This window comes from Triturus cristatus, chromosome 2_2 (assembly GCF_964204655.1).
Source record: "Triturus cristatus chromosome 2_2, aTriCri1.1, whole genome shotgun sequence".
NCBI lineage: Eukaryota > Metazoa > Chordata > Amphibia > Caudata > Salamandridae > Triturus > Triturus cristatus.
Window position 1 is genome coordinate 1,089,215,788 of NC_140582.1, and position 12,712 is coordinate 1,089,228,499.

The 12,712-nt window shown below is 47.8% G+C and overlaps 1 protein-coding gene across 2 annotated transcripts in view; it reads right to left on the bottom strand.

Annotated features, from left to right (window-relative positions):
* IMMT (inner membrane mitochondrial protein) overlaps window positions 1–12,712 on the bottom strand; it is a 472,217-nt gene that overhangs the window by 68,501 nt on the left and 391,004 nt on the right. The window lies entirely within an intron of this gene.

The following is a 12,712-nucleotide window of genomic DNA, read 5'->3' on the forward strand; positions in this document are numbered from 1 at the left end:
AAGACCTCCGGCGCGTGCTTGATAACTCCTTTGAGCATGGGCAGGATGGAGGTGGCCCTGTGTGTTGTGTTGAAGGTATCAAGGAGGAAGTCCTCCTCCACGGGGTCAGTATGGAGATCCACACCGTGGTAGTGTGCAGCCCTTTGGAGTAGGTGGTTGAACCCCAACGAGTCTTCTGGCGGGGATGGTCTGGAAGGGTAAAGATCATCCTGCGGGACGTTAGGTATGTCTGGAATGTTATAATCGTCCCATGGGTCTGGGGAGCCTGTGGGAGTGGGGTCCCCCTGTAGGTTGGTCATGGGGCTCGTCCCCGGTGTCATCATAAACATCATCATCCGGAGAGGGTGTGGGGGAATGATGAGGTGGAGGAGGAGAAGGAGGAGGTGGAGGAGGAGAAGGAGGAGGTGGAGGAGGAGAAGGAGGAGGTGGAGGACGACGAGGAGGAGGTGGAGATGGTATTCTCAAAGGGGAGGTAGCAACGTCTTTCCTCTTTGGAGGTGGAGCTGGGGCAGGCTTGTCCAGTTGTCTCTTTTTGATGCTGAGCATCAAATGTCCAGTCTTAGGGTCCTTTACCAGCGTTTTTTGCAATGGATCAGGCTTAAATAGCTCTTCAGAGACTGGCCGGTCCGACGGCGCCGAAGGCATCGGGCCGTAGGTTTTCTTGTTTTAGAGTCTGCACTAGTTTGTTGTTTTGAACTGTGCGGCTTCGGAAGGGATGGTTGGTCACTCGGCTCGGAGATGCCTTTCGGCTTCAAGAAGTGGGTGTCGATGGCCTTGTGTTTTTTGCTCGGCTCCGGGGACGGTGTCGGCACCGAGGAGCTGGTGCTTTTTTTCGGCGCCAAGTGTTTCGGTGTGGAGCTCGGTGCCGAGGAGGAGGACATTTTCTTTTTTGGAGTCGGTGCGGACAAGTGTTTCTCGGCACCGACGGTGGGCTGGCTCGAGCCCGAGCCGCCGGAAGGCTTTATAGGCTTCTTTACCGGTCCCGAAGGTGCGGTGTGGAAAGCAATGTTCTTGGTCGTGCCTAGGCTCAAGGGCGAAGGAGTGACCGAAGCCTTTTTGGGTGACATCGAGGGTGTGGGGTGGGGGTGGGCGTTGGTACTCATGACCCTCTGTGCCGGGGTGATGTCCTCGACATCTGATTCGTCGGCCTCGGAGTCGCTGAATAGGCCCTCGTCGGTGTGTTGTCCTTCTGGAGCGTCGACGCCTTCTCCGAAGATGTCGTCTGGTATCGATGTCGACGAGTGTGCCATTGTTCTTCTTGCTCTTCGGTCTCGAATGGTTTTCTTGGACCGGAAGGATTTACACGCCGGACAGTCTCGAGCCTCATGTTCAGGGGAGAGGCGGAGGTTGCATACCTCGTGGAGATCGGTGTGGGGGAATTTGGACCCACACCGAGGGCAGTTTTTAAATGGAGTCCTTTCCATTAGCCAGGGCCGGAGCTTGGGTAGGCCCGAAGGCCGTTGTCGACGACCGGAATCGAAGATCTGGATCGATGAGAGCCGCGTCGAGTGGGGAGATCGCGATCGAAAACAATACCGCGAAAAGGGGGAAGGATTGCGCCTCGATTGAAGAACTGGAATCTGTTCGGAACCGGAGCGCGAAGATCACAACCGAGCCCGATGGCGGAAAAAAACTATCTGAGGATGGAGCCGAAGCCCATGCGCAATACGATCCAAAGGAGGAGTCACAGACCTCGTGACTTCCAAAGACTTTCCAAGAGGAAAAACAACTGCAAACCTCCGGGCCCAACACCAGATCGCGATCTATGCACAGTGTGTAATCTGCAGCTCATATTCCTTGAACACAGAGTTTCCGAATGGAATCAGGAAGATATTCAACTGCAAGCAAAACCGCAAAGTATGATAAGATGAGAGTTTGGAATTATGTTGGTTAAAGCCTGGATTACAATTACCCACATTAATTATTGTGTAGCAAGTCAAGAGAGAAATAATAATACTATAAGATTTTATAGAAATACACAACTGTCAAAATCGAACAGTGAAGCACCAGTGGCACATCGCATTAGGAATTGGGTACATTTTTGCTGAAAATACATTATTTGTAAAAAACTACCAAATTTACATGGAAACCACAGCTAGGAAATCTGAATGGCCAGCTGCCTCTTGGAGATTGAGAGGGTGAGACAATATAAACACATCATTTATAACCTGGAATGTCACACGGCAATGGCAATTATACCTAGACTTTAGTGTGAACCTGAAGGCAAAAATATCTTTCTTGCGTTTCAGACTCCTTTATATACCATTTGACCAGATTGATGGACAATGCTGAACTCCCCCCTCTAGATCTATCAGCATGTGCCAACTCTGTAATTTGGTGAGGGAAGCTTTGGAATACATTATTTGCCTATGTCCCAAGTTACTGAATATTCGTAAGGAACACTTGAAACAAATTTTTAAAACGGAAGGGATAAGGACTATATCAGAAGCGATTTTAATCTGTTTTAGGGGAACATGTGAGATAGATAACTACATATTTAATCTTAGCAATTAAAAGTTGGGAATGCAAATCTTTAATGACTCAATTGCAGGGGGAGTTTGATCAAGTGGAATGATTTATTTTAATGTTTTTTAAAGTCTTTTAGAATTTGCCCTGGACATTATTAATAATTATTTATTTTACTAATTTATATTAAGCATGTATTTTAGATTGTATATACGGTTTTAAGTAACTGGAACAATAAAGTATACTGACAACTAGCTGTAGCGACTTTAGGTATAAACTTCGGATTGGTCCGTAAGATGACTTAGCATTAGTAATGCAGCAAAAGGGTTCTTTCACTGTAAATGCATTCATTTCCCCTACGCTGTGTGGTGATATAAGTGCAAAGAGAAACTTGGTCTTCCAAAAAATGAACTTTAGATCAAAAAATTGACTTTAGATGTGCTAGGTGGATTGGCTTGAACTGTGGCAGCAGGAGATGGCCAAGGACAGTATTATGCTCTCAGGGTAATGGTGGGCGCCTTACAGGAGAAAATGCTCTGGAAAGTCCCTTCACAAATTGTTTAATTATTCTTCCCTTCACAAATTGTTTTAATTATTCTTTATGAAAAGAGTAGTCAAATTATCTTCAGTTTGTCACAATTATGATATTGCTGTCAGATGGGTTGTACTGTCAAACAAGTTACTCACCTTCAGAATCGTCTTTTCAGGTAGAGACCACATAACCACAGATTTCTCACCTTTTGAATTTCCCCCATTTTCAGACGGGATCTGGAAACTTTAGAGCAATTCTTTCGTGCGATTGCTGTTGGCGGCGTGTAGCTCCGTGTCAGATCTATCCGCTGTGGATAGGATTTTGGGGCCTCCAGCCACCTACGCACGCTGATGTCAGTCTCTTTCTGATCTCTATCCGTGCCGTCGGACACAGAGACCTTGAAATTAGATGCAGTGTAGTGTAGTGTGCAAATCTTTAGATTAGGCATCTTATTACTGGATTCTGTGAGTCCATTCCACTGAACGGGTGTCGGGACCCCACAAGACTTACCTTCCGCTTGTGAAGCGATCTCGCAGGGAAGACATGAAGAACCACAACCGTCTCCTCCCGTACCCTAGAAAGGTTTGACCAGAATGAAGAGGGGACTGGGGGAGGAAGCTGGAAAGGGGTGAAGACAGCCTGTAGGAAGACCTGACTGACACGCCCTCGGGTGTTCTTGGTGCCTTTGAGGGATACACCACCTGTGAGAGAGAGCAGATGGGTAACACTCACACCACTGATCTGGATTAACGCACAACAGACAACGGGACTTAAAGAACAGTGTAGTCACCTGAGACGCACCGCCTCGAAGGTTGGAAGGAGTTGTCTGTTCTAGTGCTGGAAATAAAAACAAGCGCTCCTGCGCGGTCTGTCATTGAGTAGAAATGAAAACAAGCGCTCCTGTGCGGACTTCCAACAAGGGGAAAAGAATGAACCAAGCGCTCCTGCGCATGCTACCACAAGGAAATGAAAAGACGAAGCGCTCCTGCGTGGGTCTCTTTGGATTCGGGGAAAGGCTACACGCGTAGCGTTAGTGTGGAGAAAGCAAGTCTGTATGCGTTCCTGAGCGTACCAAAGAAAGGAGCAAGCAGCTCCGTGCACCTGCACGAGTCGCCAAAGCAAGAGGGTCAGCAAGCGCTCCTGCGGGAGCCTGTGGAAACAAGGAAAGCAGGGTGCTCCTGCGCGACTCCCAGAAACAAAGGGAAGCGGCTCCATGCACAAGCATGAGTCACCAACGCCAGTAGTATGGTGAGTGCTCCTGCGCGAGTCTGGGAAACAACTCCGGTCACCAGCTGAGCATTCGCTAGCGATCCTCCGCTCCAGCGACGCTCACAACACTAATACGAAGCGCCATCCGAGCCGGAACCGCAATCAGTTATGCGGTTCTCCCCGGAAGCGCCAGTCAGCTGGTCGAGCGGCAGCTTCCGGCAGAGGAAGGCTAGACCGCCAACCTGCCTGACACGCTCCCACAGCAAGGAGGCGGGCAGGCGCGCGCGCAACACACCACACGCCAGCCATACCGTGAAACAAGGAACCATGACAACAGGTTTGGGTTGGTGAGGAATCTATAGTTAGCTAATATCTACCCAAATTTTTTTTACCCAAGGTAAGTAACTTGTTCTTAAGATTGATGCTTCTAACTTCCGATTCCTCACCTTGTGAATCAATACCAAAACAGTACACCTTCTCTAGTGGTGGGTCTGTGGAATGGCTCAGACCAAGAAATCATCCAAGACAAATCGGGCAAAGTGCCCATTTCGCCAGACCTAGCTATCCAGGCAGTAATGCTTTAGGAAAGTGTGGAGAGACGCCCACCAATCAGCCTCTAAGACTGGCACATTGTGCACCAGCGTACTGGTAGCAGCCTTCACTTTGGTGTAGTGAGTGCGCTAGCCTTCAGGAGGCTACTTCTTGGTTCATAGTATATCTTTATATAGAGCACAATCCATCTGGAGATGGTACTCTTTTGCACTGCCTTGTCTTTCTTAGCCTGAGAAACGTACAAAAATGTGGTCATCCTGCTGGTAATTTCTAGTTCAGTCGACGTACGAACTGAATGCCCTTCGAGAGTCAAAGTGATTAAGCCATTCTTCTCCCATGGAAGTATGGGATGGTGCTTAAAAAGCGGTATGTTATGGATTGCCCTATGTGAAAAGGTGTGACCACTTTGGGCAGGAATGCGGCTTTTGTCTGCAGACTGGTTCGTCTGAGGAAAAAACGATGTGTATAGTAGAACCACAGACAATGCTTCGTGTTCACTCGTCTGGTCGATCTAATGGTGATGAGAAAGTCTGTTATGATGGATAGCAGAAGAAGAGGACAGCTGCGCATTGGTTTGAATGTTGCGCCCATCAGGTAGGTGAGAACCAAATTTAGCTCCCACTGAGGCATCACAAATGGGTAAGGGTGTTGGAAATATGTGGAACAGCCGCTTCAAAAAATGCATCACAACAGATGACTTGAAGAGTAAATTTAATAAAGCTGAAAGATAATCTCTAACTGTTGCCACAGCAAGGCCTTGCTGGGCTAAGGATAGACAGAACAATAAAACATCTGATAACTGTACCTTCATGATGTGGATATTTCTGGAATACACCAGACAACAAACTTTTCACAGTTTTCAGCACAAACAGATTTTGTGGATGGAGGCCTGGCTACCATGATGACACAAATTACTGTGAGAGGAAGATAGAAGTCCATCAACTGTTGCTACTCAATCTCCATTCATTGAGATGTAGATTGTGCAGGCTCTGGTGCAGGACTCTGCTCTGTTGCTGGAACAGGAGGCCCTCCCAAAGGGGCAGCTGGATCGGAGGACAAATGCTCATGGCCAGGAGTCTCGGGCACCACACAATCTTCACTCAGTCCGGAACCACTAATACGATTTGAGACCTGTCTTCCTCCGTCTTTTTCAGTACTCTGGAAAGGAGAGGGAGGGGTGGAAAAAAGTACAGGAGTCCAGACACCCAATGAGGTGATAAATAGATCATGCCAGGGATCTCCCCACTGATGAAATATGCCTTGTGCCACCTGGATGCAACTCCCATTCGTGATCTGACATGCAATGATGGTTTAGTTTGTCTGCCCTGGCATTTAAAGATCCTGCCAGGTCCTTGGGCAACGTCGAGGCACAAGGCATCCTGGCACAGGAACCACAACCCCACACTGCCGTATCTGATGCAGTACCACATGACAGTAGTGTTATCTGTAAGCACTTGTACCCCTTTGAGGGTCAGGAGGAGGTCTTCAGTGGCAAAAGGGTTGCTCGCAACTCCAGCAAGTTGATGTGGAGTCGAGCTTCTGCCAGAAGAGTCCTTTGAGCTCCCCGTCTCCCAAATAACCTCCCCAAACCAGCAACAATGCATCTGTCACAACAGTTATCTCTAGGTGGGGTAGGAAGACGGGTCTGCCACCTGTCCAAATGCGGTCAAGCAGCCACCACTGCAGGTCTTTTGCAGCCTCCCTCGATGCCTGGATGTAGTAGGATAGGTTGCCTTGGTGCCGATCCCACTGATACTTCAGATCCCACTGCAGAGCCTGCATGTGTCACCTACCGTGGTCCACAAACAGGATGCTAATAGGCCCAGAACACTCAGCTGAAACATCGAAATAATAGGTCAAAAGTCTTGTAATCTTTAAGGCAGAGGGTGCTCTCGGAAAAGCACAGCATCCAGGATGGCTCAGATGCAAGGGAACCATTGTGAAGGAGTCCGGTATGACTTTTGGCATGTTGATGGAGAATGCAAATGATATTAAGATGACTGCTGTCGTCTGGAGGTGGTGCACAACTGTTTCAGGTGAGCCCACCTTCAGTAACGAGTTGTCAAGGTATGGGAAGACTGGAACTTCAAACCTCTGCGGGTGGGCTGTGACCTTCATCATGGTCAGGCCAATAGGGAGCACAGAGAAATTAAAATGCTCTCGCTCTCCTTTATGGGACAGGAATGTGAAAATAAGCATCCTGAAAGTCTAGCACCACTATCCAGTTTCCTGGATCCAGGGCAGAGACAGTTTGTACTAGGGTGAGCATACTGAACTTTTACTTCTGCGGGCAGAAGTTCAGAGGATACAGAGCAGAATGGGGCGAAGGCCTCAGTCTTTCTTCTGCACCAGAAGAAATCAGGATACCAATCTTATGCCAGCATCTTTCATTATTACTTTCTTATCCATGAATCTCTGAACTTCTTTGTCAAGTGTGGACACCTGGTACTCTGGGAAGTGGTGCGTGTGTGTGTGTGTTACGTCAGAGAACTAGGACACAAAGGGCAGGGACCTCCGTGTTGCATAATCTGAAGCACCCATTGGTCCAATGTGAAGTTGCTCCAGCTGGGGAGGTGAAAGGTGACTTGACCTCCTACCAGGCAATCAAGGACCAATTAAAGCAGGTTTGTGGCAGATGCGGATGGAGGAGTTGAGGTCTGCGTATTATGTTGCTTCTGGGGGCCTAAACGTTGTTGGCCGGCTCCCTGGCCTCACCCTTGAAAGGGCTCAGAGGCAGACTATTGCTGAGGCAGGTACTGGTGCCACCTCTGCTGATATCCCCTAACGAAGCCTCGAAAGGGAAATTTTGAACAGGCTGAGTCAGAGCCAGAGTGAGACCGGTGGCTTTGCTCTCCATGAACTTCGAGCATCTAATCAGCCTTCTCCCCAAAACGTTTTGAGTCATTGAACGGCATATGTATGAGAGATTGCTGAATGTCGAGTGAATCCAGGTGTGGCGCCTAAGCACTAAGCTGATCCCAAGCAGTCAGTTCTGCCCAGATCAGAACGGATATTGCATTTTCCAGCATCTAGGCCGTTGAGGATCAGACATTGGAGTGTTCGTCAGACATCTTCCAGACAGATAATACGTTCCACATGCTGCGCCAGTCTCTCTGGGTGAAGGTGGCTGAACTAACAAATCTGTGTGTTTACCAGGGAGGCAAGATCCTAGTTTTGCCCAGGTGGTCACCAGTATATCAGTGAAAGCCTTCTTAAAAGGGAGCAGAAGTTCCTGGGTGGTGGATGTAGGGTTGAGGACTTCGATCAAAGCGTTGTTTTTGACCCCCTGCATGGGCAGTGTTAGATCAAAAACTTCCCCTGACCTTATGTAATAGAGGAAGATTTGTTAGGGGCCACATGGGCCATAGGGTTTGGAGAATTCAGGATCATGTCAGGGTAGGAGTCTAACCCACTGGTATATTGTAGGTCCTCAAAAATATTTGGATCTTCATGAATATAATTATCAGTATCAACATCATCATAACATCTCTCTGGTTCTGAGAAACTAAATGGCATTGCTCAGGGATAGGTTGAGCTTTTGAAGCGGATAAAACTATCAGATCGGGTCTGGTGATCGAGGCTCAGGCCTGTGATGTCAGCCTCGGCACTGTGGACAGTGTCAGACGTTGTGCCAGGGTAGGGGCCAGTGGCACCGCGCTTGTTGATAGGGACAGCTTTGAATGTCAGTCAAATGGTGCAGTTGGCATCAGGGACAGATTCACAGATCCACCGCAGGCCGCTGACAGGCTGCCACCTCAAATCCTAGGGGTCCGAAGGCGCTCCAGTGGGATTTGCTGGGGTATCAAATATTACAGCAACCTCCTACAGAAGTTACATTTCATCACCTGTGACTGTCCGCAGAGGCAGGAGGTCGAGTGGAAGTACTTCGGAATCGCGGGTCCGAGAGGTACAGGGTGTCATGCAACTCTGAGAGGCGTTGGTGAAAGGATGACAGCGACCCGTGTTTGGACTTCTTGTGGTTTTTTTTCACAACTTACAGGACTTACCTGAATTTCAATGTGGAGTGGTCGCAAGATCAGCCATGGAAACAAGAGCACGTCCGCACTCCTGATTGTGACGAAGACCAGGACTACTTCTACAATTTGGCAACAGTGGGCTTGGCTTTATTAATCACTTATCAGTTCATTTTTTACACAACAAGAGCATTACTTAAGGTCACAAGAGGTGCTGAGGCACCAGAACCAGATGTCGTGAGTGTCTGTCACCAACATCTGCAGGTGACAGTCACGGCATTGCTTGAAACAGGTAGGTTTACAGTTCAAATCTACACACTGAAGAATTTGGTTGTTTTTCCCAGAGGAGAACATATCAAGACAGCACTGCTAGCTCAGGATCCAAGTCGAAAGCCACAGAAAGAAAGGATCTGAATTCAGCGCACAGAGCTATATATGGAGTCCCTGCCATTGTATCCAGAGCGTATGGATCAGACACGGAGCTGCACAATGACATCTGTCAACAACCCACAGAATTTCTTTCAAGTTTCCAGATCCAGTCTGGCACCTGGGGAAATTAACAAGGTGAGGAATCTGCGGTTAAAAGTCTCTATGAGTATTTAAGTCCACTCTTCACTAGGCTAAACAAATATGGAAGTATCTAGTGAGTTATCACTGGGTGGAATGCTCCGATTCTGCACCAGACACAGAAAAACTTCAATTTTGCGTTAAAAGTTCTTGTGTGCTTACAAGTTGCTCTAGGATGTTTCTAAATCCTGCTGTGAGCTTTAGATGACGAAACACTAGGTATTCAGCTACTAGGTATTCAGTCAGGCTCAATAACCCAAGGCTAAGGTGCAACATTTCTCAGTTGTGTCTGGAGAGGAGATTGTTGATGCATCTTCAATGGTATTGATGATTATACAGATAGGCTTAGTAAACCAGTACTGGCAAGGCAGGGTAATGAGCATTTTCACGCTGGGGATCAGGGGAAACTGAAGAAAGGTGTACACAGATGATGGACCATATGACCGAAAAGTCATTGCCCTTGGACCCTGCTTGCCAATCTTGCTAGCATAACACTGGCATTCTTTGTTGTTCTGGGCGGCGAGCAAATCAGTGTGGGACGACCCTATTTGTGGAGGAGGTAGTCGATTTGATTTTGGTGGAGCTCCAATGAATGGATTATGACAATCCAATAGTGTTTGACTGAGTGCGTCCGCCTGATTATTTTGAAGTCCAGAGAGATGCTCCATGGTGATGTCCATGTGATGGGAAATGGCCCGCCCCATAGCATCTGCGCCTCTTTTAACAAAGGCATTAATATGGAGCTGCATTTCTGCATCCGACCACAGGCCTTTGGTCGCTAGTTCCTGCATGCCAGAGCTTCATGAAGGAATCTGTCATTAGCACTAGTGTGTCTGATGAAGGGTGGAAATTAAGCCCTTATGAACTAATTTCATATGTTACACTGGCTGACCTATCAGCTTTGAGACTTCCCCGGCAGCACTCTGAACACAGAGTGCTGTTGGGGATCCTGCTTGTGGTGGTGCATTACCCTGGTGGGAACCTAGTCCCAGGGTACAACTACTGCACTAGACTGCGTTAGTGGGTGCGATCGTGACCACTTCTACCACCCTGGTGAGACTCAAAGTCCGAGGGTGCAACGGGCCTCACACCTGCTGCCACTGCCGCTGACAAGAGGACGCCGTCTCCAAAGCGCTTGTAGTGCTGCCTCTCCCCCCCGCGGCGCGGGATGGGCTGGGCCCAGGCCAAGGGCGACCCGTCCTTGCCAGTCACTGACCGGAAGAGACCGGGCTGGGCCCACTCTCTTGGCTCCAGCATATCCCAAGGTACTAGCTAACAACCTGCCAAACTGAATGCTGGTTAGTTAATGTCCTATTTGTATTAACGTAACGGGCATTTACTCTTACTCATGTGACCTGGTGGGAAAGTATTATTGTGGGACACATAGCTAGGGTTCTAGTAAAGTTATTCCATCTACATTGAGTTAACTATCTGGGCTATTGATTTAGGATCGTAGGCAATGGGGAAACGCTAAGCATTAGACCAAGCTCGGGATCATTGAAGCCCAAAAAGAAAATCGGGGGAGAAGGGGAAGAGCACTTTGGAGGAAATCAATAATTTGATCGATGAAGTAGAAACAATGATTCGACCAGTGCACATCCAAACAAAGGGACATTCGAAGAATAAGTCCCCAGACCTAGTACAATCAGATGGCAAAGGGCCAAGGGTGAAACTACCAGGGGTGGGCCTATTGGGGAGTAAATCATCAGAGAGAAGAGGACATCCCTCCATAAAAATATTCTTATCTACACTTTCACCGTTAGGGGACAGGTCAAGGGGCGGCCCAAGTAAATCATTGTAACACCACAGTACCTTCCACCCCCCACTGTAACAGCAATAATGGCGGTCAGTCAGAACGGGCCGAAAGATAAGAAGAAGCAGTATTGTTAACCGCCATGCCCAATCCACCTACTATCACGACAAAGGTTATAGAAGGTGGTTACATTGAGGACCTAAAGTCACAGCTCATCAAATTAACGGAGGAAGTTACAGCTCTCAAAGCATTAGTCGGTACACTATTTGATTCCCTTAAATTGGTGGCACTTGACACTTATAGTATGAAGGACCAACTGGTTAGGCTCCTGAAGACCACGCCAAAGGAACAGCCCACAGATAGCACAGCTACGAAAAGTAGGGCCATATACAATAACATAGTAGATACGCAAGCAGTCCAACTCCCGCCTCAAAAAAGCACTGTACACACCTTCCAGTACCAACCAATAGAAATCAAGAGAGACCTAGTGGAACAAGGCACCCACGCTTAGAATCTGTGGGTGACTATTCAAACCACTCTAGAATCACTCATCCGATGGGGCATTGACACAGGAAGCACGCTCCTCCTATGACCAGCCAAGAGAGCCCATTCCCAAAAGACAAATATTTTTAACATCCCAAAGCAAATACCGAGCCTAATCAAAGAAGACGAACACTCCCTCATAAACAAATGTACACAGTGGTTTATACATGTGAGGAAGTGTAGATCACTCATTAGGTAAGACATCATTTCAGCTAAAAGATTTTCCGAGGCAGGCTCAGATCTGGAATACGTACGCCTAACATTAGTTAGTGCCGAACAACCTAGTGGCCTTTGACATACGGACTTCTCACATGAATCCCACAAAAATCAGGATGAAAAATAATTCCAGAACCCCAAAACCTGTTCTAAATCATTGAGGGATCCCCCTCACATGAGGTGGATTGATGGCTGTGGCGTCCTCTCCAGCAGTCTCAGTTGGAACAAGCACTGGAGTCTGGTGGCGAGGTCCCGGGTCGTCTGCCATCTTCTCGTATTATCAGCTTAGACGATTATATAACCCCCCTCATTAATTCTGAAAGCAAGGAAGGCAGCTTATGCAAATCAAATGGGTTCACAGAGCTGCCACTCCCCGCAGTGGTAACCCAGTTGGATATAGAAAGCAAGGAAGGTAGCTTATGTGAATCAAATGGGCTCATAGAGCTGGCATCCCCCCCCCCCCCCCGAAGCAGCCCTACTATCATATTTCATGGAATACTGCACGTTTACAGTCAAAGTTGAAAGCTTTGACTGGTCGGAATTATTCGAAGCCCAGGATATCTGCATATTCCAGGAGACATGATCCACAAACCCTATCCATCGACTAGGCTATCTCAATTTTCACAAACCGGCAACCCAAGGACAGAGGAGCAGATCAACAGGTGGCCTAACAATATGGGTAAAACAGGGTACACTGTATAGGATCCAGGAAGTCAGTATCGATAGCCCGGATATCATGGCCATATGTTTACAGCTCTCTTACCCAAACAATAGTCCTTAACTTGTATGCAAGAGGTCTCATAGGTGGAAGAATTTCTAATACAGTTTCCCTTCTAGAGGATTTCTTGGAAAGTAGATCTGGATCTGCTAACCTTTTAATAGCAGGGGATTTCAATACCA